This window comes from Leucoraja erinacea, chromosome 10, assembly GCF_028641065.1.
Source record: "Leucoraja erinacea ecotype New England chromosome 10, Leri_hhj_1, whole genome shotgun sequence".
NCBI lineage: Eukaryota > Metazoa > Chordata > Chondrichthyes > Rajiformes > Rajidae > Leucoraja > Leucoraja erinaceus.
The window spans coordinates 60,976,259-61,003,011 of record NC_073386.1 but is presented as its reverse complement, the minus strand read 5'-3'; the positions used below and the strand labels follow the sequence as shown (position 1 = coordinate 61,003,011).

The 26,753-nt window shown below is 46.2% G+C and overlaps 1 pseudogene; it reads left to right on the top strand.

Moving 5' to 3' along the window:
• The first annotated feature begins 3,201 nt into the window (after window positions 1-3,201).
• Window positions 3,202-19,792, top strand: LOC129701289 (immunoglobulin gamma-1 heavy chain-like; annotated as a pseudogene).
• The last annotated feature ends 6,961 nt before the right edge of the window (window positions 19,793-26,753 follow it).

Sequence of the window (26,753 nt, the reverse complement as noted above, 5' to 3'; positions counted from 1 at the left end):
GCCAATTCACTGGATGTTTTCATGAGAGAGATTTAGCTCTTAGTGCTAAATGAATCAAGGAATATGGGGAAAAAGCAGGAACGTGGTACTGATTTTAGATGATCAGCCATGATCAGAAGGGTCAAATGGCCTACTCCTGCACCTATTTATCTATGTTTCAGTTCTGCATTGACTGGTGTCTCCCAATCCCTCTCTCTCATGGGGATATCTGTACGCTGACCAGTGTCTCTCAATGCCTCTCTCTTGGCATGTTTGTACACTGACAGCTAGTGCTCTTTCTCTCTCTCCCTCTCCCCCTTCGTTTCTCTCTCTCTCTCTCTCTCGCTCTCTCTCTCTCTCTCTCTCTCTCTCTCTCTCTCTCTCTCTCTCGCCCTCTCCACCTCACCCCCCTCTCTCACCCTCTCCCCCTCTCTCCCTCGCTCCCTCTACCTTCTGTAAACGGATCGGTCTCACTCATTACCTCTCTCTTGGGACATTGTCCCACTGTCAGGGGTATATCTGTACACTCATACATGAGATATCTACAGTCTGATACCATTATACCAGCCAAGCTCATTTAAGATCATTATACCAGCCAAGCTCATCACCAAACTCGAGGGACTTGGAGTCAGTACTCACCTCTGCAACTGCATCATTGACTTCAGTTCAGTTCAGTTTAGTTTATTCTCATGTGTACAGAGGGATTGTGAAAAGCCTTTGTTGTGTGTTAATCTGTCAGCAGAAGGACAATGCATGATTACAATTAAGCCATTTAAGGGCATGTCCCACTTAGGCGACTGCCTGCAACTGTCATAGTTGTAGAATGCAGCCGAAAAACCAGCGACTTGACCCCCCCACAACAATGTCTACGACAAACTCCAACAACATACCACCGAGTCGAAGTCAAGCTAACGCAAGCTACCGACAACCGGCGACCCAATCGTCGTGACTTGGGACGTCCACCTACGACAATCTACGACCACACAGGCGACAACCGGTCAACTTGCATCCACCCGCAACAAGCCACGACAAGTTACGACTGTCGGAGACAACTGAAGACAATTCATGTCATTTTGGCCTCCAAAACAATGGAATTATAAGAGGGGATGTATTGTTTCCAACATCTGAGGACATTGCTCTCACATGAAGAAGCCCTGCTGCTTGCAGCAGCCCTCATGCTTAAAGATCAGCAAGACAGAAGGACAAGAATGGTGGCCGATTAGGAAAGGGGGAGATGCAACGAGACCTGGGGGTCATGGTACACCAGTCATTAAAAGTAGGCATGCAGGTGCAGCAGGCAGTGAAGAAGGCGAATGGTATGTTAGCATTCATTGCAAAAGGATTTGAGTATAGGAGCAGGGAGGTTCTACTACAGTTGTATAGGGTCTTGGTGAGACCACACCTGGAGTATTGCACACAGTTTTGGTCTCCAAATCTGAGGAAATACATTCTTGCCATAGAAGGAGTACATTGAAGGTTCACCAGACTGATTCCTGGGATGTCAGGACTTTCATATGAAGAAAGACTGCAAAGACTCGGTTTGTACTCACTAGAATTTAGAAGATTGAGTGTGTGTGGTTGAATCCCATCTTATAGAAACTTACAAAATTCTTAACGGGATGGACAGGCTAGATGCAGGAAGATTGTTCCTGATGTTGCGGAAGTCCAGAACAAGGGGTCACAGTTTAAGGATAAGGGGGAAATCTTTTAGGACCAAGATGAGGAAAACATTTTTCACACAGAGAGTGGTGAATCTCTGGAATTCTCTGCCGCAGAAGGTAGTTGAGGCCAGTTCGTTGGCTATATTTAATAGGGAGTTAGATGTGACCCTTGTGGCTAAAGGGATCAGGGGGTATGGAGAGAAGGCAGGTACAGGATACTGAGTTGGATGATCAACCATGATCATATTGAATGTCGGTGCAGGCTCGAAGGGCCGAATGGCCTACTCCTGCACCCATTTTCTATGTTTCTATGTTTCTAAGAAGAATGAGGAAGAGGAAGTACAAGAAGATGTGTGTGTGTGGTTGAATCCCATGTCCCTGTAGAGACCCAGGTTGGGCCAATATGGCAGCCTGATGACTGAGCTCCAGCAAGAAGATGAGGCTGCCTTCAGAAACTTCACCAGGCTTCCCCCTGAGCTGTTTCAGGAGCCGAAGACACTGGGTGGGCCGTCTCCTGGAGAAAAAGGAGACTCATGGAGGAGCCACTGTTGTAGCCTGGTGTAGCTAGTCACATCAACTGTTGCCGATGGTCGCCAGCTGTCATAGCATGTCGTTGGTATGGTCATAGCATGTCACCGGTATGATCGTAGCATGTCACCGGTATGGTCATACATTGTTGTAGATTGTCGCTGATATAGGCGTAGATGGACTTCATTCATAGCATCACGACTGGCTGTTGTAGCTTGACTTCTGTGCTCTATCTACCTCATTGGAGATCCTCGCACTATCTTTGATCAGAATTTACTTGTTTTATCTTGCACTGAACTTTATTCATGTTATTCCCTTCATCATGTTTCTGCTCACTGTGCTCAATTGTAATCATGTATTGTCCGTCTGTTGTCTGGTTAACATGCAACTAAAGCTTTTCACTGTACCTCGGTACATGTGACAATAAACTCAACTCAAACTGACTGGTGTCTCTCAGTCCCTCTCATTAATGTGGATATCTGCACTAACTGGTCTCTCTCAGTCCCTCTCTCTCACCACGATATCTGTACACTGACCGGTCTCTCAGTCCCTCTCTCTCACCACGATACCTGTACACTGACTGGTCTCTCTCAGTCCCTCTCTCTCACCACGATATCTGTTCACTGACCGGTCTCTCAGTCCCACTCGCTCAGGGGAATATCTGTTCACTGACCGGTGAAATTTAGCCCCTCTCTCCCAAGGCAGGGGATATCTACATTGACAGATGTCCCACTCTCTCAGGGGGATATCTGTACACCGACTTTTAACTCAGCCCCTCACTGGGGATCTGAGTGACCTCTTGCTCCACAAAGTGTTCATCATTGTAATGAGTGGATGGAGCAGAGTGGGATCAATCTTTAATCCGGATCTCATCATTGCCCCTCCACCTGTTGTGGAGACAAACACCTTTTGGGGAATTGAACTGGGTGCTGGGGGCAGGGACAGGAAGCCGCGCCTCTGGTTTCAGTGGGTGGGGAAACCGCGGCTACCTCTCTCTCTGTCTCTCACTCACAGCTCACTTTCCTATTTAAACAGCGCTGACTGCTGCTCCCGACAAAGCCGACCTTGAGCTGAAGCCGCCCATTCCTGGAGTGTCCAAGTGTGTGTCAGTGCTCAGAGTGATGGGGGTCGCTGCTTATCTCTGTCTCCTTCTGTCCTGTCTGCCAGGTGGGTGTCCCCCCGCGGCGGGCGGGCGTCACCCCCACTCGGGGCCGGGCTGCTTCTCGGACACTCTTTGACCCTCTGCCTCTTCAACTGTTTATTCAACTTTGTTTCTCTTTTATTGGCAGGCGTTCGATCCGCGGTCGTGCTGAATCAGACCCCGACCGAGGTGGCAAAGTCCGGAGAGTCCCTCAAACTGACCTGTGTAACCAGCGGGTTCAGCCTCAGCACCTACTACGTGCATTGGGTGAAACAAGTCCCCGGGAAAGGGCTGGAGTGGGTGGCGGTGGTGTTGGGGATGGCAGCAAAGAATACGCGCCTGCCTTCAGCGGCCGATTCACTGTTTCCAAGGACAGCAGCAACGTCTATCTCCAAATGACCCGCCTGAGTCTGGCCGACACGGCCACCTATTACTGTGCGGCAGACACAGTGAGAGGAAGCGGGGCCGGGCCGGTACAACAACCCAGGGGAGAGAGAACCTGCCGTCAGCTCGGAGCCAAGCGCCGTGGGTGGATCTGGAGTCACGGGTCGATCAGAACCGGTGTCCGTCTCTGACACACGGTCAATGGTTGGGCGAGAAGGAACATCGATGAACAGAGAGAGACCTTGGGCTCCAAGTTGACAGTCGGACGTGCGGAGTGACTGGGCTCGGAGACAGTGAGAGAGGATGTGGGTTATTGTACGGCGGTGAATCACTGTGACTATACGGGTGGCACAGTGTGAGAGATGGGACTTCCTCAATACAAAAACCTGCCGCAGCCAAACGCTTTAAATCACGTCTCTGGGCGCTGCCGCCGCCGCCTTTCCTCGGGACCCGTGGATATAAACCAGATCCAGAGTGCATCATCTGGCACAGGGAACAAGTTCCACTGGAGATGTGGGAACACAAACAGCGAGGAGCCGCTGTGGGTCGAGGCACGGTGACAGTCGCGTTGGGTTATCTCCTGTCCACTACAGGGCTGCAATTGTCGAGACTGGACACTGCTGTGTGGGACACATGGACACACATGGACGGGGCTTTAATTAAACCGTTGTCCACTCTGGCCAGCGTTGGATTTCGGGCTGGATGTGGTAGCGCAGTTTGTGAGCGGCGGTGAATCACCGTGTATACTGGCCCACGGCGGTGGAGAGCTGAACAAAAACTGCCCCCGACAAATGAGCGTCCGCAGCGCAGTCTGTCTCCATCCATTGAACATTGCTGCTTGCCAAAGTCAAATCCCTGAAGCCTGGCTCGCACTGCAGGGAAGAAATGTCCATTTCTGGCCGGTTAAAAGCCCGAAAGGAGGCGATTGTGTTTGTGAGGGACGGCCAGAGCCGGTGACAGCAGACGGCAAAAATGCCTCTATTATTCACACCAGAGGTTGAACAAGGACGGAGATTGGGATGGAAATGCAGGAAACGGCTGCTCCTGGTCCGGGCAGAGTTCACGTTGACACTTTGCTGAGATTATTGGATGTGGAGGGCGAGTGGAGTTATTGTACTGACTGAGTGGGAAAATGAATCAGTGTGACTATCTTGAGTACTGGGGTGCAGGAACCTCGCTGACAGTGACTTCAGGTAAGACCAATTCCTCAATTCCATTTTACCCAGTTGTGTTTTATTAATGTATGGTCTTTGCCAATTCTATAATTGACCTGAACTCGGTGTGATATTTGGAACGGATTTCCCGGACACAGGCGGGATCCTCCAGAGTTAGAATCTACCCAGCAACAGTACATTTCCCACCACGTTGAACTGCCCCACAGGCTGTTCTTTCCCTGAGTCTCGCCATCATCTGCCTTCAGTCCATCTTGTGCATGCCGACCAAGCTGGCTTTCTGGGCTCGGCCCATTGGCCACATACCCTTCTCATCCATATACCGGATTTTTCGTAATTCTATCTGCTTTTATAGTTTTCTCTGGCAACTCATTCCAGATACTGCCTACCCAATGTGAATAAAAATGCCCCTGAAGTCCCCTTTTTAATCTCTCCCCACTCACCTTACGCCTGTGCCCTCTTGTTTTAGAAACCTCTATCCTGGGACAAAGCCTGTGAGCGTGCACCTTATCCATGCCCCTCATGATCTTGTTCACCTCAATAAGGTTACTGCCCAGTGTCCTTTGCCTCAAAGGGGAAAAAACCCACCTTATCCTCCCTCTCCCTAAAACAGAACCTCACATGTCCAGACAATATCTTGGTGAATCTTTTCCAAGTCTCCAATATAATGACATCCTGTAGCTGGGTGACCAGAACTACACACAGTACTTACTCCAAGCGTGGTCTCACCAATGACTTATACAGCTGCATCATCATGTCCCAACTTTTATACGCAGTACCCTTCCCATTGAAGGCAGTCTGACAAAAGCCACCTCAGCTCCCTGTCCACCTAACTCGCCACTCTCAGCGAACCATGCCTCTGCATTTCCACATCTGTCTGTTCTACAACACTCTTCAGGCGCTACCATTTACTGTGTAAGTCCAGCTCTGGTTTGATCTACCACAGTTCAACACTCCCTCACTTGTCAGAGTTAAATTCCATTTGGCATTCCTTGGCTCCCTTTCCCAACTGATCTTGACCTTATTGTAAACTTATCCTTCTCACTGTCCACTCATGCTCTGATTTTGGTGTCATCTGCAAACTTACTATCAATGTCCACTATATTGTATGGCAAACTGTTAATGTAGATAACCAACAACAGTGGTCTCTGCACTGACCCCTGCAGTAGTCCACTTCCTCCAAGCGAATTTAGCTCATGTTGGGTTTCATGAGATCTAACCTTCCACGCCAGCCCACCATGCCAGACCTTATTGAACCTTATCAGGTTCATGAGGCACAATTTCCCCAACACAAGCCATGCTGTCCCTAATCCTTGGCCCACCCTCCCAAATGATCTAGATCTTGTAAATTTAGGACTATCCCTAATCAGTCCGTGTCTATCCAAATATGGATAGTTCCTATCCCTAAGGACATTCCCACTAATGACGTCAGGCTCACTGGTGTAGATCCCTGGCGTGGCCCTAATGTCCTTCTTCAATTACGCGTCAGTATCAGCCACCCTCCAGTCTTTTGGAGATTAATCTGCCTGTTTCCACACTATTAATCTATGACGCTATGACTCCAGTACCTGCTCTCGCAAAGCGATCCCATCAAACACATCCAGGTCAGACAGAGCATGAGTCAAATGCAGAATAAATCTCCCCGTGTCACTGTGCTGTCAGCTACAGATTAGATACAAAGTTCCATCTTCCTGTCCCAACACTCCCAGGGAAGGGACAGCACAGGTTAGACAAGGAGTGAGGCTCCATCCAACCTGTCTCCACACACACCCAGGGTACGGGTTAGTCACTGAGTGAAGTTCCCTCTACACTCTCTCCCAGTGCAGGGACAGTGTGTTTGACACAGAGTCGAGCTCCCTCTACATTGCTCTGTCAAACACTCCTTGTGTAAATGCTTCAGAACACAGAACATTCTCTAGATTGTAAATCACATTGATGCTGGTTCAAAAACAAAGGTTCACAATAATGAATGATTTGAAAGTAATGAGAGAATGTTGTACGTGGTTCTACTGTAGATGTGGGGTTTAGTACACCAGGTTTTCGTTGCGTCTTGTATTGAATTTCAACATTTAGAGATCCTTAGTAAGTCAATACCTTTTATTCTTCATTGTGAATTCACTGATGCTTGTAGTTTAGATTCTGAGTCGAGTTGCTTGGTGTTTTTGACGTGGGTTTTGCTGCACAAAAGAACTGCTTTTTCCCAGTTCACAGATGGAGGAACGGCTCTAATTTGCTGCCCTCCTCCGCCAGCCGACAGACTGGGTTTGTCCAACACGTGCTTCGTTCCATTAACCAGGGCTGCTGGTGTCTCAGTGAATCTCAGTGATTGACAGAGCACCTTTCATGGTGTTCCCGAGCGCTTCACAGGCAGTGAGGCATGTTCACAATAGAGCCGTGTTGTAAAGGAGGGACTATGGATCCACTCTGCACACAGCAGAATCGGCATACCGCTGGTGAGGGGAAAATGTTGTCCGAGACACCACAGTTACAGTGATCCAATGGATGTGCATCAGGCTACAATCAGACCCCAGTTTAATTCCGTAACAACTGTGGAATTTAAACTTTGTTCATAATCTGGGACAGATTGGACCAGTGTCAGATTTTCTTTTGTTAGTAACCTGGATTTTGTGCACAAATCCACAGTAATGATGACCTCTCAGTTTCCCCGCTGTCCCTCAGAGGAGGAGATCTATTGTCCTTACCCAGTCGAGCCTAATTCTGACCCCTGACCCAGCAACGCAATCGGCACTAAATGCCCCCAGGATGGCAACCCAGATGGGAAGTTTATTGCCCCTTCTCACCCCAGCTCCTCCCCCCAGCACCCAGCTCCTCCCCCCAGCACCCAGCTCCTCCCCCCAGCACCCAGCTCCTCCCCCCAGCACCCCAGCTCCTCCCCCCAGCACCCAGCTCCTCCCCCCAGCACCCAGCTCCTCACCCCAGCTGCTAGTATGATGTGTTTTCCTGTCTCTGACCCACCTCCTGACCACATTAGGAACATTGATCCAAATTAAACTGCACTCACCACCTGCTGATCCCGGGATGGAAAACACTGTGAGCTACAAGTCTCGCCGCCTGATATCATTGATCCTCCTGCACGAAACACTCGACAGCTCAGGCAGCATCTGTGGGGAGAGAAGCAGAATCACCCTTTCACTTCAGTGCTCTATCATCAAACTCTTTCAGTACAGTATCTGACAACCACTATTTCCACTTTTATTTGATGTTTTTTTATTTTGTTGAAGGTTTCCACAACCCCAGGACATCTCAAAGCATTTCCCAGCCCATTAATAACTCAGAGACATGGAGTCATACAGCACGGAAACAGGCCCTTCAGCTCAGCTTGTGCAAGGCAGCCTGATGTTCCATGTATGCTAGTCCCACTTGCCCATGTTTACCTCATGTCCTCTAATTTTCCTATCCATGTATCTGTCCAAGTGTCTTTTAAATGCTGTTATCGTACCTGCCTCAACTGTTTCCTCTGGCAGCCTGTTCCATATATCCACCACCCTGTGTATGAGAAAGTTCCCCACACATTCCCATTAAATCTTGTTCCTCACATCTTACACCTATATCTTGATTCCCCTATCCTGTGTAATAGACTGTGCATTCACCCTATCTATTCCCCTCATGATTTTATACACCTTTATAGGATCACTCTTCTGCCTTCTAGAGGTATAAAGGAGTAAAGTCCGAGCCTGCCCTACTTTTCCCTCCAGCTCAGGTCCTTGAGTCCTGGCAACATACTTGTGAATCTTCTCAGCACTCTTCTAGCCTAATGATATCTTTCCGAGAGTAGCTTGATGAAAACTCAACATTGTATTCAAAATTCAGCCTCACCGATTTCTTGTAACATTCTAGTATAACATCCAACTTCTGAATAGTAAACCCTCATTATTAACGGACCATGGTGTGGGGGGGATAGTATCCATTATTGCCGAATGTAGCTTTAAACAAGAAAGGTATTACCCGTATATGTAGTTGAAACAAAGAACGCAGATACTGGTTAATACACAAAAAGACACAAAGTGCTGGAGTAATTCAACTGGTCAGGGAGCATCTCTGGAGAACATCAATAGGTGAGGTGGGGAATCTTCTTCAGACTGATTCAGTCTGCTGGGTTACTCAAGTACTTTGTGTTATTTCAACTTAAAACCAGGCGCCATTGTCTCTGCTCTGCACCAGCGAGTCCTTCTTCATCCACCGCACGGTCCGGTGACACGGCTGTGGTTGTGGCTCACAATGTAGCTTCTGACTGGCAGTGCTTTCTTCAGGCTTATAGATATAGATCTGGTTATAGATATGGTCCATCTGGCACCATACCATGTGGTTCCTGACCTGGGACACATCACCCAGAGCACAGGCCGGTTTGTCCCTCTGGTTTGGCAGATGTTGCTTCCCCAGTGTGAGATCAGCATTTCACTGCTTGGTCATGCACGGTGTGAAAGAGATTGGGAAAGGAACTATTTGTCTGCTCTGCCTGGCCTTCTCTCAGCTTGAATCACCTGCATTCACTCAGCAATCAGCATGAACCTGTTGCATGCGCTGGTAATAATCCATTTACTATAGGACCAACTGTTAATTTATTTCCATTTCAGAGGATGTGGTTTTGCCTTCAGTCCACATCACCTCTTCCTGCAACACAGAATCTGTACAAGAGATCAGCATCCTCTGTCTGGTCAAGGACTACCTGCCTGAGGTCATCAATCAGACATGGTCCACCAGCTGTGGGGTCATCAACGATGGAATCACAAATTACCCACCAGTGTTGGGACAAAACAACAAGTACACAATGAGCAGCTTGCTGCGAGTCCCTGTAGCAGATTGGAACAGGAAAACCTACTACTGCAAGGCAGGATCCAAGCCGGACAACATGGTAATAACGGCGTTCTCGAAGCTTCAAGGTTAGTGTGAGATTTTGTTGTCCATTTAAAGCTGATGATAGAACTAAAGTGTCCAAACCCTTAATAATCTTATATGTTTCAATAAGATATCCTCTCATCCTTCTAAACTCCAGGGTATACAAGCCCAGCCGCTCCATTCTCTCAGCACATGACAGTCCCGCCAATCAGGGAATTAACCTGATGAACCTACGCTGCACTCCCTCAATAGCAAGAATGTCCTTCCACGCATTAGGGGACCAAAACTGCACACAATACTCCAGGTGTGGTCTCTACTAGGGCCCTGTACAACTGCAGAAGGACTTCTTTGCTCCTATACTCAACTCCTCTTGTTATAAAGGCCAACATGCCATTCGCTTTCTTCACTCCCTGCAGTACCTGCATGCTTATTTTCATTGACTGATGAACAAGAACCCCGAGATCCCATTGTACTTCCCCATTTCCCAACTTGACCCAATTAAGATAGTAATCTGCCTTCCTATTTTTGCTACCTCACATTTATCCACATTAAACTGTATCTGCCATGCATCTGCCCACTCACCCAAACTGTCCAACTCACCTGTAGATTGCCCTTTCCCTTTCATTGAAATGTCAGTGCCTGGATTATTTTTGAACTCATCTCCACACTCTTTAAAGTATTGTCTGATCCTGGATAAAGTGAAGCAGTTTATCGTGGTCGGCATAATCTTATGCTGATAAATACTGAGGACACAGACTGGGAATATGTGAATCTCCTCTTTCCTCAACACAGGAGGTAAAAATCTCTTAACATTTAAATCAATTAATCTTCCATTTCCAGGTGGAGAATGTCCCGGCTGTTCGAAGTGTCTGCCGAAGTTCATCTACCAGAGTAATCTCAAAGTGACATTCTCAGATGGTTCTACCCAGCAGTATCATTGTTGGGCAGGAAAGTGTGAAATAAAGTAATTGGCTGCGTATGGAATTTGTCATTCTATTATTACTACCCATTTATAAGATTCAAATCCAACCCCTGGTATCTACTGGGATCAAAGTGTACCAGAGTGGGGAGAATACCCAATTCAAGCTGTCTCCCTCTCCCTTCCACTAGTTGCCTGTGTATTCATTCATTTGCAGACATTGTTGCTTCACATCCCAGTGCCACTGGCCAGATTTATTCATGCTCAGATTCTAGTCAGCAAGGACCACCCATAGATTGAAAGGCAGGAGATGTTTAAGGTAAACATCTCCAGGACAAGGGGTCACAGCTTAAGGATAAGGGGGAAATCCTTTAAAACCGAGATGAGGAGAACTTTTTTCACACAGAGAGTGGTGAATCTCTGGAACTCTCTGCCACAGAGGGTAGTTGAGGCCCGTTCATTGGCTATATTTAAGAGGGAGTTAGATGTGGCCCTTGTGGCCAAGGGGATCAGAGGGTATGGAGAGAATGCAGGTACGGGATACTGAGTTGGATGATCAGCCATGATCATATTAAATGGCGGTGCAGGCTCGAAGGGCCGAATGGCCTACTCCTGCACCTAATTTCTATGTTTCTATGTTTCTAAACGGTGTGAAATGTCAAAGTGGCTCAGTAAAAAATAGGATGACCCTATAATAAATGCAAACTGGTGAGGCAAGATCTAGGGCTCTAACCGGTCTCCTGTCCTATACTGGCTTTGGGTGAAAACTGTAGTTAGCACAAATTGCCACAGATTTATTAACCCACCTCCGGGACACAAACCTCAGTCCAAAGGAGAAACTCAGGGAATGCAAGGAATGTTGCAAGGAATGGACGTGTTTGGTTATAATCATCTAAGGATGAGCAAGACAAAATGTCTCTTGTGGAAGATACCAGCATTTGACAGGATGGAGAGTATCCATACTCTGCCAGGTTTCATAGGAGGCGGTTTCCCCCCGACACCGCGATGGTGGAACTACACGACTGTCACTGATAAGGGACGGGATTGAGCATCTTGCAAACACACATGTTTAACAATATCACATTGCTGATTAAAACAAGATTCACAAAGCAAAAACATTGCACACTGTTAAACTAGGCTTATAAATTTCTGATGACACTGCAACAACTGTCATCCACACTAATACCATGCACATAACTATTTTTGAAAGGAATTTGCTCACCATTTTGCTTAAAGAAGGAGGGGTTGTGAAATAGACAACATCTTACATTGACAAATGTTATGTCTCCTGTCAGACAGACTCTGCTTTCTACGCAGCTGAAGGCTTTGATCTCCAGGCTCATTGAAAGTTTCAATTCTGACACAAACCTAATCACACTCCACAATAAGTGTTTGAGAGCAAAATCAGCTCATGTGGTCCAAGTGACTAAGTGTGTAAACAGTGCACACACAAGAGTGAGCTGAGTGCAACTAGACTCATGATGCTGCTTCAGAAGACAAGTGGCAGTGCAGGCCAGTCAGGGGCAATGAATGAATAAATCATTCTCTTCCTCGCCCAATGATTCTGATGTGAAATGGGAAAATACATCTAATGCAGAATTTCATCCCAATCTGCAGCAGGAGAGGGACCTTGATACTTCTAACCATTTATGATTTGCTCTGCTGTCGCTGGAGAGTCAGCCACTAATTTATTTCTGATCATTTCTATCAATTACTGAAACGCCTCAAAGTCTTCACTGGAGCACAGTCACACTAAACTGACACCAGTCTATGGCTGAGTGAGTTTTGGTGTTTGTGGGCAACACTGCAATGTGACACAGCAAGTGGTACAAAGGTGAAAGGAGTGCAGGCTTACGAGTGCCCAGAGTTGACACCTTTACTGAAGGTTGTGTTTGTGGTGAAGGTTTCAGAGATGGTGAGACACATGGTCAGAGTAAGGCTGTGATATCAGCATGTGACATTCTTAAACTGAGGGAATCCCAGGCTTGGCCTACAGGGAAAAAAGTTGCTTTTCTCATTCCTGTTGCTCAGTATTACTAATCGATGCAGTAGGGGTTCCAAGCAAAGCACATATCAAATTGTGCCCTTGTAATGTACCAGCTGATCATGGTGATGGGAAAGAGAGTCAAATCCCAGTTGATGGATCCTTTGTTCTGTTTTTTTCAGTCAAAACACTCAACCTGCTATTTAACACAAGTTTTTCTACTATTCTGTTTGCAATAAATCTAGCCAGTGTATAGTTTGATCTGCCATTGATCAGTCTTTTATGTGATGTCATAAACATCTTAAAGTTCTTTTATGAGACACCTGTTTGGATTTCTGCCCTGCCTTTCCATAAAGAGCCTGAGCCACTTACGCAATTTATTCTGCGATTGCCAGCACCTGTCATAGTCGCAGCAGGTCACTGAAAAATGTTAACGTTGAAAATTCAGCTACGACCAGACCGGCGCTACGGCTCTTTGGGCATCTGAGGAGAATACTCACGACCATACAGGTGACACCCTGCCGACATAGGTGAAGCCTGTATGGTCATGAGTAGTCGCCCAATGGTTCGTACCTTGTTCTGGTCACCGCTGGATTTTCAACATGTTGAACATTTTGGGCGACCTGCGACGACCTATGACGGGTGCCGGCAGTCGCCGAAAAAGTTGCGTAAGTGGGACAGGCCCTTTAATAACAGATGAGTCTCAACTAAAATTCTGAACTTTTCCATTTCTGATCCACAGCATTGGCCGTCTTCATTCAAAATCCTGGCATGAAAGAGATTTGGATCAACAAGACCGCTACGCTGGTGTGTTCAGTGATCTGTAGTGATCCGAGCCAGGTCCATCTCACCTGGAAGGTGGGAGGAAAGGAGAGAAGTGAAGGAGTTATGACCCGTACACCGAGCCATGAAGGCACCCAAAACCCTGTGACCAGTGAACTCCGGACCAGCGTCGAGGAGTGGACCAGCGGGGTGGAGTTTGTGTGCTTCGCCCAACAATCTTCATCATCCTCACCAGTGTCAGCGCGGACCAACCATAACAAAGGTGGGCAACAGATCAGTGATTAAATGGCTGTGACAGAGAGAGAGAGGGTACAGAGAGGATTTACAAGGATGTTGCCAGGGCTAGAGAGCTATAGAGAGATTGAGTGGGCTGGGACTCTATTCCTTGGAGTGTCGGAGGATGAGGGAATATCTTATTGAGGTGTATAAAATCATGAGAGAAATAGATTGGATAGATGCACAGAGTCTCTTGCCCAGAGTAGGTGAATTGAGTACCAGAGGACATAGGTTTAAGGTGAAGGGGGAAAGATTTAATAGGAATCTGAGGGGTAACTTCTTCACGCAAAGGGTTGTGGATGTATGAAACAAGCTGCCAGAGGAGGTAGTTGAGGCAGGGACTATCCTAACATTAAAAAAACAGACAGGGACAGGTTTTGAGGAACATGTACCAAGCACGGCGGGAGAGACTAATGTAGCTGGGACATGTTGGCCGGGGTGGGCAAGTTGGGCTGAAGGGCCTGTTTCCACACTGTATCACTCTATGTCTCTATGAGAGAGTTTAACATTTATTTTGCTCTGTTCCAGTTGAGCCAAATAAACCTGAAGTCAGACTGCTGCTTCCAGCACACGAAGAGACCAAGCGTAGCCACAAGGTCACCCTCGAGTGTGTGGTCTCTGGATTCTACCCAGACCTCATCAACGTCACTTGGAGTAAAGACGGTGCCCTGATCTCCAACAACACCAGTGCTGCACCAACTGCTCTGGAGCAGGGGGGCACTTTCAGTGCCAGCCACTTCCTGACCATGAGTACAGAGGATTGGAAGTCAGGCTCACGTTTCAATTGTACAGTGTATCATCGCGCCTCCAACACCATCATCACGAAGGTTGTGAAGAACATCCAAGGTAGGCTCCTGGGATTCACTCCATTCTCCACATTGTAAACTGTGCCATACATGGGCAGCACTGTAACATGGTGCAGTCCTGTTGTGGGCTTGTAAGTGAATCTGGCCACAGAAATAATTGTATCTTTGACATTGCTTTAGTAACTTGAGGGCAATCCAAGCCAGTCGGCAGGCCAGACACGGTGGAGATCCACATTACTCTTCTTCAAAACGGTCTTTCCCTCTGCCTTTGTACTTAATGCCAGTGGGTGCCTCAGCTGTGACAGGGTGTCCAGCAGAGCAGCTCTCTCCCTGCCCCAGTGGCTACAGTCAGTCTAGGCAATGTGTAGCAGCCTCTGGAACAGGCCGGCTGCAACACACTACATTCTGACAAAGCAGCAGGAGAGTTTAGTTACACCTCATGGATACAAAATGCATTTAAACAGTTGTGACTAAATGAAAGGACACAATATGCTGGAGTAACTCAGCAGGTCAGGCAGCATCCCTGGAGGACATGGGGAGGTGAGGCTTTGAGTCGAGACCTTTCTTCATCCTACTCCGGTCCACTCGCGACTAAATAAAATAATGCTGCTGCTTCTATTTTATAATATAAAGTGAAGAACTTTCCGCTGACTGGTTAGCACGCAACAAAAGCTTTTCACTGTACCTCTGTACACGTGACAATAAACTAAACTGAACTGAACATTTTGACCTCATACATTAGCTCGATTTGCCTCTCCTCAGAGGGAATTTTATACATTTGATTCAGTAAATAGCTGGTAGCAGGTTCAGTGATCACATAACTGTCAAATAATGTAAAAGTCAACTTGTTAATTCACATTGTTTAGCACGGTTTCCTTGTGGGATCAATAGGAAGCTTCATTCCTACACCAATGTAGATAAATCTCCCTGATGTTGATGGGACCAGCATATCATTCAGTGGAGATGTGCACAAAATACTTCAGTGGCAAGCTGCTCCATCAGGGAACGATGACATAATAAATGTGATTTCTCCCAGATGAATGTTCAGATACCCGCCCCTCGGTCACTTTAAGCAAACCTTCCTTCGAAGAGATCTGGATCAACAAGACAGCCACCATTCAGTGTAAGGTGGTTCACGGTGATTTAGAGGGATTCAGGGTCACCTGGCAAGTGAATGAAATGAAGAGAGAAGACGGGGTGACAACTCGTGGTGTAGAGAGGATCGGAGGTACAGACACCATCACCAGCGGACTGACGGTCCCCGCTGCAGAGTGGGAGAGTGGGGCTCTGTACACCTGTGTTGTGGAGGACAAGAGTTTGCCAACACAGGAGAGCAGATCTTTGAAGAAGCTGACAGGTACGTGTTGACAGAGGTTGGTGCGAGTCTGATCTGAGCAAATGGACACACTTATCACATCCAGCATAGAAAATAATTGCAGGAGCAGGCCATTCAGCCCTTCAATCCTGCACAGACATTCAATATGAGCACGGCTGATCATCCATATTCAGTACTCTCTTCCTGCATTCTCTCCATATCCCTTGATCCCTTTACCCTAAGAACTGGATCCAACTCATTCTTGCATATATCTAATAATTGGGCTTCAGTGCTGTCTGTGGCAGAGAATGTCCAGGTTCACCAATATCTGTGTGAAGACATTTCTCCCCCTCTCACACCTACACAACTTCACCTCAGACTGTCATCTCCTGGCCTGGATTCCCCAATATCTGAAACATTCTTCCTCTGCCTCACCTGTTCGTAGAAACATAGAAAATAGGTGCAGGAGGATGCCATTCGGCCCTACGACCCAGCACCACCATACATTGTGATCATGGCTGATCGTCCCCAATCAATAACCCATGCCTGCCTTCTCCCAATATCCCTTGATTCCACTAGCCCCTAGAGCTCCATCTAACTGTATCTTAAATCCATCCAGTGATTTGGCCTCCACTGCCCTCTGTGGCAGGGAATTCCACAAGTTCACAACTCTCTGGATGAAAAAGTTTTTTCTCACCTCAGTCTTAAATGGCCTCCCCTTGATTCTAAGACTGAGCCCTAGTTCTGGACTCGCCCAACATTGGGAACATTTATCCTGCTTCTAGCTTGTCCAGTCCTTTTATAATTTTATATGTTTCTATAAGATCCCACCTCATTCTTCTAAACTCCAGTGAATACAAGCCTAGTCTTTTCAATCTTTCCTCAGATGACAGTCCCGCCATCCCAGGGATCAATCTCGTGAACCTACACTGCACTGCCTCAATCACAAGGATGCCCTTCCACAAATTAGGAGACAAAACTCTACTCAATACTCTAGATGTGGTCGTACAAGAGCCCTGTACAACTGCAGAAGAACTTCTCTACTCCTATACTGAAATCCTCTTGTTATGAAGGCCAACATTCCATTAGCTTTCTTCACTGCCTGCTGTATCTGCACGCTAACTTTCAGTGACCGTTGTACAAGGACACCCAGGTCTCGCTGTACATCCCCCTTACCTAACCCCATTGAGATAATAATCTGTCCCCTTGTTTTTGCCACCAAAGTGGATAACCTCACATTTATCTATATTATACTGCATCTGCCATGCATCTGCCCACTCACTCAACCTGTCCAGGTCACCCTGCAACCTCCTAACATCCTCTTCACAGTTCACACTGCCACCCAGCTTTGTGTCATCCGCAAACTTGCTAGTGTTGCTCCTAATTCCCCCTTCCAAATCATTAATATATATGGTAAACAGTTGCGGCCCCAGCAACGAGCCTTGCGGCACTCCACTCGCCACTGCCTGCTATTCTGAAAAGGACCTGTTCACTCCTACTCTTTGCTTACTGCCTGCCAACCAATTTTCTATCTACGGCAACACCCTACCCAATACCATGTGCTCTAATTTTAGTCTCCAGTCTCCCGTGCGGGACCTTATCAAAGGCTTTCTGAAAGTCTAGATACAATACATATACTGGCTCCCCTTCATCAATCCGATTAAGAATTTCATAGTTTTTCTCAGATTCTTTTGGATTTTTCTGATCTCCAGTGGATATCTAATGGATATTGGGTGGACTTACAGATGGTCAGAGAGTGTGAAAATAAGATTAAACTCAGCTGAATAACCACATCATTAATATCCCAAGTCACCACGACAGCCTCGCCCATTACCACACTTATTCCCTCAGCGTGAGTTGCTTAGATAGAATCGAGGGAGAGGGAATTGCAACTTTCACAAGCCGAGATACAGACTGAGTCAGGACTGGAAGGGCAGGGAACTTGAGGCAAACACCAGCCAATCATTTAAGCAGAAGGGGAGATGGAACAGACAGCGCAGAAACAGGCTGGTCCAAGGGCTGGGTTCCATTTTCTGTAGAGTCTCAGCATTCAGTGGCTCCTGTTGATTAACTAACCAATTTAAACTCACTGGAAGCTATAGTTCAGTTTAGTTTAGAGATACAGCGACCTTCGGCCCATCAAGTCCACGCCAACCAGCGATCCCCGCACACTAACATTACCCATCACATACCAAGGACAATTTACAATTAAACCAAGTCAATTAGCCTACAAACAATAGACAATAGACAATAGGTGCAGGAGTAGGCCATTTGGCCCTTCGAGCCAGCACCTCCATTCAATGTGATCGTGGCTGATCATCCCCAATCAGTACCCCGATCCCGCCTTCTCCCCATATCCCCTGACTCCGCTATCTTTAAGAGCCCTATCTAGCTCTCTCTTGAAAGTAGCCAGAAAATCGGCCTCCGCCGCCCTCTGAGGCAGAGAATTCCACAGATTCACAACTCTCTGTGTGAAAAAGTGTTTCCTCATCTCTGTTTAAAATAGTTTAACACTTATTCTTAAACTGTGGCCCCTGGTTCTGGACTCCCTGAACGTCGGGAACATGTTTCCTGCCACTAACGTGTCCACACCCTTAATAATCTTATGTTTCGATCAGATTCCTTCTCATCCATCTAAATTCCAGAGTATACAAGCCCAGCCACTCCATTTTCTCAGCATATGACAGTCCCGCCATACAGAGAACATGTACATTTTTGTAGTGTGGGAGGAAACCTGAGCACCCGGAGAAAACCCACACGGTCACGTACAAACTCCATGCAGGCACCAGCCATAGTTGGGATCAAACCCCATGTCTCTTGCATTGTAGGCAGCAATTCTACCGCTGCGCCACCATGCCGCCCTGTAAATTGCACCAGAGGCATGATTTCTATTCCATACATCCCTACAATGAGCAGAAAGGAAAAGCCTTTAGTTTCAGGTGAACTGAGGTCCCTCAGGATGTAAACGTGGTCCATGTCAGTATAAGAATGGAATGTATTGTGTAAGTACAGAATTATCGACAGATTCAGTCTAACTCAGGTTCTCTCTGTTCCCAGATGGAGTTGAGATACGTCCTCAAGTCTACCTCCTCCCCCCTTCATTGGATGAGGTGGAGACGGATAAGACTGCTACCTTGACGTGCCTGGTCACCAAATTCTCTCCTGCAGACATCTATGTGGCCTGGATGGCCAACGACACCCTTCTGAAGACAGGGATCGTGAGCCAGCCCGTGACCAAGGACACCAGGAATGGGTGGAACACCATGACCAGTCAGTTGAAGGTTTCTCCAGAGGACTGGAACTGTGGCACCACCTTCTCCTGTGTTGTGGGACATGGATCCATCACAACCAGTCTATTCAGAAGCATCAATAAATCTCACAGCAAACCCACCCTGGTCAATGTCTCACTTGTTCTGACTGACAGCTTTAAATCTTGTGTGTAACATGATTCATTTCTCAAACACTTGTTTTGTTCATTTCTGGATGTATTAACTGACCCAGAGGATGATGGGTTAGTTCCCTAATACATCATCAAAATGTGAACCTTTGTAAATCATTAAAAACATAATGCCACACGAGATACAAATGAAGCCACAGCCATGATTCACCACACATGTCTGAGCTTCTGGATACATTTACAGAACTATTTATGCCGTGCTTGAACAGATTTTAACCCTGTATGGGATCACACGAGATATTAAATCTATGTATGTGTCAATGTATCAATACAAGTTCAATAAATGTGATGTGAAAAAGGTTTTGTGTGCGTGTCTGTGTTTTGGGTGGCAGTACATGGGTAGCTTGGGATGTGAGGTGTGCACATTCTAGGAGAAGCACATTCTGGGAGAAATAGTTGTTGTTGGATCAATGTGTCCAAAACCTTCCACCATTGGGTGTTCTCACACCCACGCCTGGACCAGTTGAAGACAGAGATTGATTGTGGTCGTCAACTCCATTATCACTGTGCCGTGTGACCGTCAGGGTGACACAAGGTGACACAAAGTCCGTGGTCTTTCCTTGCCCAGCTGTGACAATGTACCTGATGCCAGCTCACACACGGCAAACCAAATCTGGGCAGATCTCCTGCGTCGGGTAGTGTTTGCTTTCTCCCTCTTTCCCCTCCCCTTCCCAGCTCTCCCACAGCCCACCTGTGTTTAGCTGTTTGGTTTCAGGATAAATATTAGCTCAGGACTCTGAGCAGAACTCTTGTGGTCATGTTGTGGCATTGCTGACATATACCTGAGAAACACCTCCTTAAAGCCTCATCCCAAAGACAGCAGCTTTCATGAGGTGACATTGCTCACCACTGAGCCACACATGACATCTGTGTCCAACAAGGGGGATGGTTGTTTGAGGAGTCTCTGTCCTCAGTGGGTGTGCACGGATGACGTTGAATAAAAGAGACAACTCATCATTGGTAACTCTTCTATTCCAATGTTACAATTAAACATCTGCCTGTCGGTGCTTAAAGTAGATCTGTCCTTGAATTTGCTGCTATGTGCTTTCAAGCTTCTTGTATCTTCTGGAGAGGGGAGTAGAGACAATGACTGGGATGTGAGGATTCCTTGATGATGTTGGCTGCTTTCCTGAGGCAGCGTGAAGTGTCGATGGTGGAAGGTCTATGGTGGGGGATGCAATGCCTAATGTGTGGGCCGAGGGATGTTTGGTTTGGTTTAGTTTATTGTCACGTAGACCGAGGTACAGTGAAAATGCTTTTTGTTGCGTGCTAACCAGTCACCAGAAAGACTATATAATTACAATCAAGCCATCCACAGTATACAAATACATGATAAAGGGAAGAATGTTTTGTGCAAGGTAATGTCTGATTAAACATAGTGCGAGGGTCTCCAGTGCGGTAGATGATATATCAGGATTGCGATCTAGTTGGTGAGTGGATGGTTCAGTTGTTTGATAACAGCTGGGACGAAACTGTCCCTGAATCTGGAGGTGTGTGTTTTCACACTTCAATACCTATTTTCCTGATGGGAGAGGGGAGAAGAGAGAGTGGCCAGGGTGCAACTGGTCCTTGATTATGCTGCTGGCCTTGCCGAGGCAGCATGAGATGTAAATGGAGTCAGTGGAAGGGAGGTTGGTTTGTGTGATGATCTGGGCTGCAACCACAATTCGCTGCCATTTCTTGGATGGAGCTATTTTCCAAACCATGCTGTGATGCATCCTGATAAAATGCTTTCTATGGTGCACTAAAATTAAATACCAATAAAGAATTGAACAGCATGTATTTTTATTTGTGTTAAACCCCTGTCTCACGGTGCGAGTCCACCCACGAGTGATCCCGAGTTAAAAACAAATCAAACTCGTGGTAATCACGTAGAATTAATGTAGGGGGAACGTTGGAACTCGTGGACGTAACTTAGCGACTCATAACGCTAACGGCAGGTACTCGGGAAACTTGTTAACTCGTGAAAAATGTTCAACATTTTGAAAGATGTCCATGAGTCAAATTTACTCTTGAAGGAAAAATGTGAAACTTTTAAACTCCTTGTAATACCGTAGTAGCCCGTGAGTTTACTGTAGTGACTCGTGAGTAACTCGTGGGTTTGGCCTGAGTGCCAAAAGTGAAATGTTGAAGATTAGTCAGATCTTAATGGAACATTTTACAGTGATCTAATAATTCGCTGTTAAAGAGCAAAAAGCACTCACCGGTGATCTGAGAAACAGTGGTAAAAAGAATGAACCATACAGTGTTGGGAAAGCTGTATTGTGAGTGAATTAGTTCCCTTCAGAACTTTACCTTTTCACATTGAAACGGTGCCATGAATCCCTGTTGGGTTAATGCACTTTTTATGGAGAAGCATATATATGGGACAGGTGTCCGATCTCAGGATTTATATCCGACACATTAACATCAGTTATTGAAGACTGATGCGTTATACAGGGGATTTTTGTCAGGCATCACTTTCCATCCAGTCTGTCCACGTTAGGGAACAATTGCTCAAAACAATGTTGTAAATGGGATTTTATTTTATAATTTTATAAATGGGAATTTTATAAATGTCAAAATTATAAATGGGGAGGAACTGCAGATGCAGGTTTAAAATCGAAGAAGGGTCTCGACCCGAAACATCACCTATTCCTTCTCTCCAGAGATGCCGTCTGTCGTGCTTAGTTACTCTAGCTTCTTGATAAATGAATCTTTGGAAGCTCCTTCATGGCATGTTGTTATTCAGAGTTTTAACTGTATTTGTACTAACCCGTGCAATATGCTTGCAAAAGATAGGAAGCATTCAGTGGGGAAGTTCACAAAATAAGTTCACAAGTTCAAGTAGGAACTGCAGATGATGGAAAATCAAAGGTAGACAAAAGTGCTGGAGAAACTCAGTGGGTGCAGCAGCATCTATGGAGTGAAGGAAATAGGCAACGTTTCGGGCTGAAACACTTCTTCAGTCTGAAAAAGGGATTTGGCCTGAAACGTTGCCTATTTCCTTCGCTCCATAGATGCTGCCGCACCCGCAAATAAGTTCACAAGCTGCATTGGTAATTAAGACCAGAGTTATTTTTGTGTGTTATGTAAAATAAATTAATTTCTGGTTCGTTACATCACAAGTATTCTCCTAAAAGGTTACCCACAGCTTTATGTTGTAAATGGGTTGGTTTCAGTCCAACAAAAACACATAACATAAGTCCTTAATGACCTTTCTTAGAAACACAGCAAGAGAACGTGAGCTGTAGATGGGATAGGACTCCAATTTTTAACTAACCCCTGTTTTTGTATATTCATATTTTTCCAATAAATGATGGTGTCTACACTGGATGATAGTCTACCGTACAATATAGGAAAACATTCTCATGTTTACAATTAAGGTCCAATTGTATTTGGGTTTTAAATAAAAAATCAGTTTACCTGAGTGTAAATTGAAACTTGGGCCAGGCGCTGGGAAACTCTGGGATGCCACTGCTGAAGAGCACATCTGAGCTTTGTCTTTCATTCAGCGGTTCGCTGGCGGGCTTGAGTGACTGTAGAGCTCTGAAAATGTTGTTTTCCAGGGCTGGGGTGAGTGTGAAAGGGGTGGTTTCTGAGCAGATCTGCCCAATCAGCAATGTTGTGAGCCGCTGCTTTTTATACAGTTTAAGTCGCAATGGTGGGATCCCTGTTCTGACGGACATACTGGGTGAGTAGAGAGACACACACTGCTATCCGTCTGGTCTACGGACCTTGCTGTTGGGAGAAAAAATAACGTTAAAGTTCAATTTACCTAATCTTTTTGTTAGAAGTTTACCAACGTTTTGATGAGAGATAAATTAAGGGAATAAAATAATCTTACTAGACACAAAAAGCTGCAGTAACTCAGCCAAGCCGGCAGCATTTGTGGAGAGAAGGATCGAAAGTTTTTTCAGTCTGAAGAAGGGACTCGACCAGAAACGTCACCCATTCCTTCTCTCCAGAAATGCTGCATGTCCCGCTGAGTTACTCCAGCTTTTTGTATCTATCTTCGGTGTAAACCAGCATCTGCAGTTCCTCCCGACACAAAACAGCCTCTGCCTTTCAATGACAAATGCTGTTCAAGTGGACTTTTGAATGCAATTTTGGAAGGGTTGTTTCTTGAAACAAACTGCTCTAAAAGTTTGAAGGAAGGAATTGCAGATACCAGTTTAAACCAAAGATAGACACAAAATGATGGACTAACTCAACTGGTCTGGCAGCATCTCTGGAGAAAAGAAATAGGTGATGTTTCGGGTCGAGGTCGTTCTTCTGGCTGGGTCTTTTTAGAGTGAAAAAAAACTGCATGACATCATTTTTACCATGTGATGATTTTTCCACACGTCGGTAGTCGTTGTTAGCTCAAGAGTAACTCTGGAGAGGAGCTTGGTAACTCGGGAGAGTAACTTGGTACATCGCAGAAATGAGAAGTAAATGGCAAACTTAGACATACACATGGGAACGCGTTTAAACTCGTGAAAATAAACTTGGAATCTCGTAGACAACCACGAGTTTGATTTTTTCTTTCACTCGGGATCACTCGTAGGTGGACTCACACCGTGAGACAGGGCCATTAGTGTTAATGTATTTGTATAAGTGTTGTGGAAAATGTATTGTGTTCAATTATAAGAAATTAGAGTGTGCGCATAATTTCAAGGGTCAAACTATGTATAAATGCTGAATGGAATTTCAGAGCAGCAGGTAAGTGGGACTGTGCTGCTCTCCTTATGCACACGTCAATAAAGTGAGTCTGGAAAATGAATGCAAGTCGTCAGAGTCCAGTTGATCGGTGACGACAACACCAGACCTTGTCCGGTTTGTAAGCTTCCTATTTCTCATCTGCAGAATTGTCTGTCTTTATCCAAAACCCCTCCACTGAAGAGATTTGGATCAACAAGACCGCTACTGTGGTGTGCGTGGTAATGGGCGCTGATCTGAGCCAGGTCCAAGTCTACTGGCAAGTGAGCGGAAGGGAGAGAACTACAGGGGCTGTGACCCACCAACCGAGAGGAGAAAGTACCCAAGACAGAGTGAGCAGTAAACTCCGGAGCAGTGTGGAGGAGTGGACCAGCGGGGTGGAGGTTGTGTGCTCTGCCCAACGATCTCCATCATCCTCACCAGTGTCAGCACGGACAGAAAGTGCCAAAGGTGGGCGAGAGATCGACAATGATACGGCCAACATTAGTTACCATGAAGGGCCTTTCCCACTTACGCAACTTTTTCGGTGACGGCCGGCACCCGTCATAGGTCATTGTAGGTCGCCAAAAAGTTTCAACATGTTGAAAATTCAGTGGCAACCTGAAAGGCGTTACGACTCCTTGGGCGACTGAGGAGACTACTCACGCCCATGGAGGCAACAACCTGGTGACATGTAGCGGGGTGAAGCCAGTATGGTCGTGAGTAGTCGTACCTTGAGTCAAATAGTCATACCTTGTGCTGGTCACCGCTGGATTTTCAACATGTTTAAATTTTTCGGCGACCTGTAACGACCTATGACGGGTGCCGGCAGTCGCCAAAAAAGTTGTGTAAGTGGGACAGGCCCTTGAGGAAGAGGTTCTCACATCTACTCACCAAGAGACCAAGCGCAGCCACACAGCCATCCTCGAGTGTGTGCTCTCTGGTTTCTACCCGGACCTCATAAACGTCACTTGGGAGAAAGACGGAGCCCCGATCTCCTCCACCACCAGCGCTACACCGACTGCTCTGGAGCAAGGGGGGACTTTCAGTGCCAGCCACTTCCTGAATGTGAGTTCAGAGGATTGGAAAAAAGGCTCAGTCTTCGGCTGTGCAGTGTCTCATCCCCCCTCGAACACCAGTATCAGCCGGGAAGTGAAAAGCTTTCAAGGTACGGTGCTGGGATTCACTCTAATCATCACATCTTTTACCCCGTCACAAAATAGGCCCAGGCAAGTTTAGTACTGAAGGACAGGTGTTGCAGTGTGTGAGTGAGTCAAGAAGAGTCAAGAGTGTTTTATTGTCATATGTCCCAGACGGGACAAGGACATTCTTACTTGCTGCAGCACAACAGAATATGTGAATATGTAAACATAGTGCATAACGAGGAACGAGAAAAAAAGAAAAAGTTTAATAAATAACAAATAGTGCAAATAACAAACAATAATAGAGTCTTTTGCAGTTCGGAGCTCAGAGCTTATTCATTGTGTTTAATAGCTTGATGGCTGTAGGGAAGAAGCTGTTCCAGTACCTGGACGTTACAGTTTTCAGGCTCCTGTAACTTCTTCCTGATGGCAATGGTGAGATGAGTGTGTGGCCAAGATGGTGTGGGTCCTTGATGATTTTGGCTGCCTTTTTGAGGCAGCGACTATGATAGATCTCTTCGACGGTGGGGAGGTCAATGCCAGCGATGAACTGGGCAATGAACTTTTTGTAGTATTTTTCGCTTCTGGACGTTTGCTCCTATACTCAACTCCTCTTGTTATGAATGCCAACATGCCATTCACTTTCTTCACTGCCTGCTGTACCTACCTGCATGCTTACTTTCACGATGCTGAACAAGTTGTCATTTACAAGGCTAAAGGAAGTTTTGTTTGATGTTTTCACAAAGTTAATGGGAGCTAACAGAATAGATTACCCTGTGAAGATCTATTTACACACCTCCACATTCAGGGACAGTTTCTTCCCAGCTGTTATCAGGCAACTGAATCATCCCACCACATCCAGAGAGTGGTCCTGAACTACTATCTCCCTCACTGGAGACCCTTGGACTATCTTTGATTGGACTTTACTGGTTTTACCTTGTACTAAACATTAATCCCTTATCATGTATGTATACACTGTGAATGACTCATTTGTAATCTTGTTTTGCCTTTCCGCTGAATGGTTAGCATGCAACAAATGCATTTCACTGTACCTTGGTGCACGTGACAATAAACTAAACTAACTAGATGAGGAGGAATTATTTTTTAGTTCTATACAGTGCTCCCTGGGTTACAAATGATCTCCCTGATTTATGGAAATCCAACTCTATACAAAGTACAGGGTCTAAAAGTTAGAGATAGCCATGCTACATGAAGTGGGTCATGGCATCTGAAGAAGGGTCTCGATGCGACACCTCACCCATTCCTTCTCTCCAGAGATACTGCCTGTGCAACTGAGTTACTCCAGCTTTTTGTGTCTATCAGAGGTTCATGGAAGTTTGGAATTGCCTTCCACAGTTAGCATTTGGTTCCAGGTGTGAAGGTGATTTTATATCTGAGATTGCAGAGTTTGACTATACGAGATGATAATGGATGTGGGGGAAAGTCAGCTCAGTGGAGCTGGTGATAGATCTCCACATATCATTGAACGGTGGAACTAACCCAAGCCTCCTGTCTTCCTGTCCTCCTGTTGCCTTCATTTTATTCACACGTTGTTGATCTTCACAAAACATCGGCGGCAAACTAACTGTCTCACCTTCTCATTTGTCCTGAAGCTGGCACAGAATTGACAGGTGAGGAAGGGAAGGTGGAGCCAGGGGACTTGGATGGAGATGACAATGTGCTCACAGTT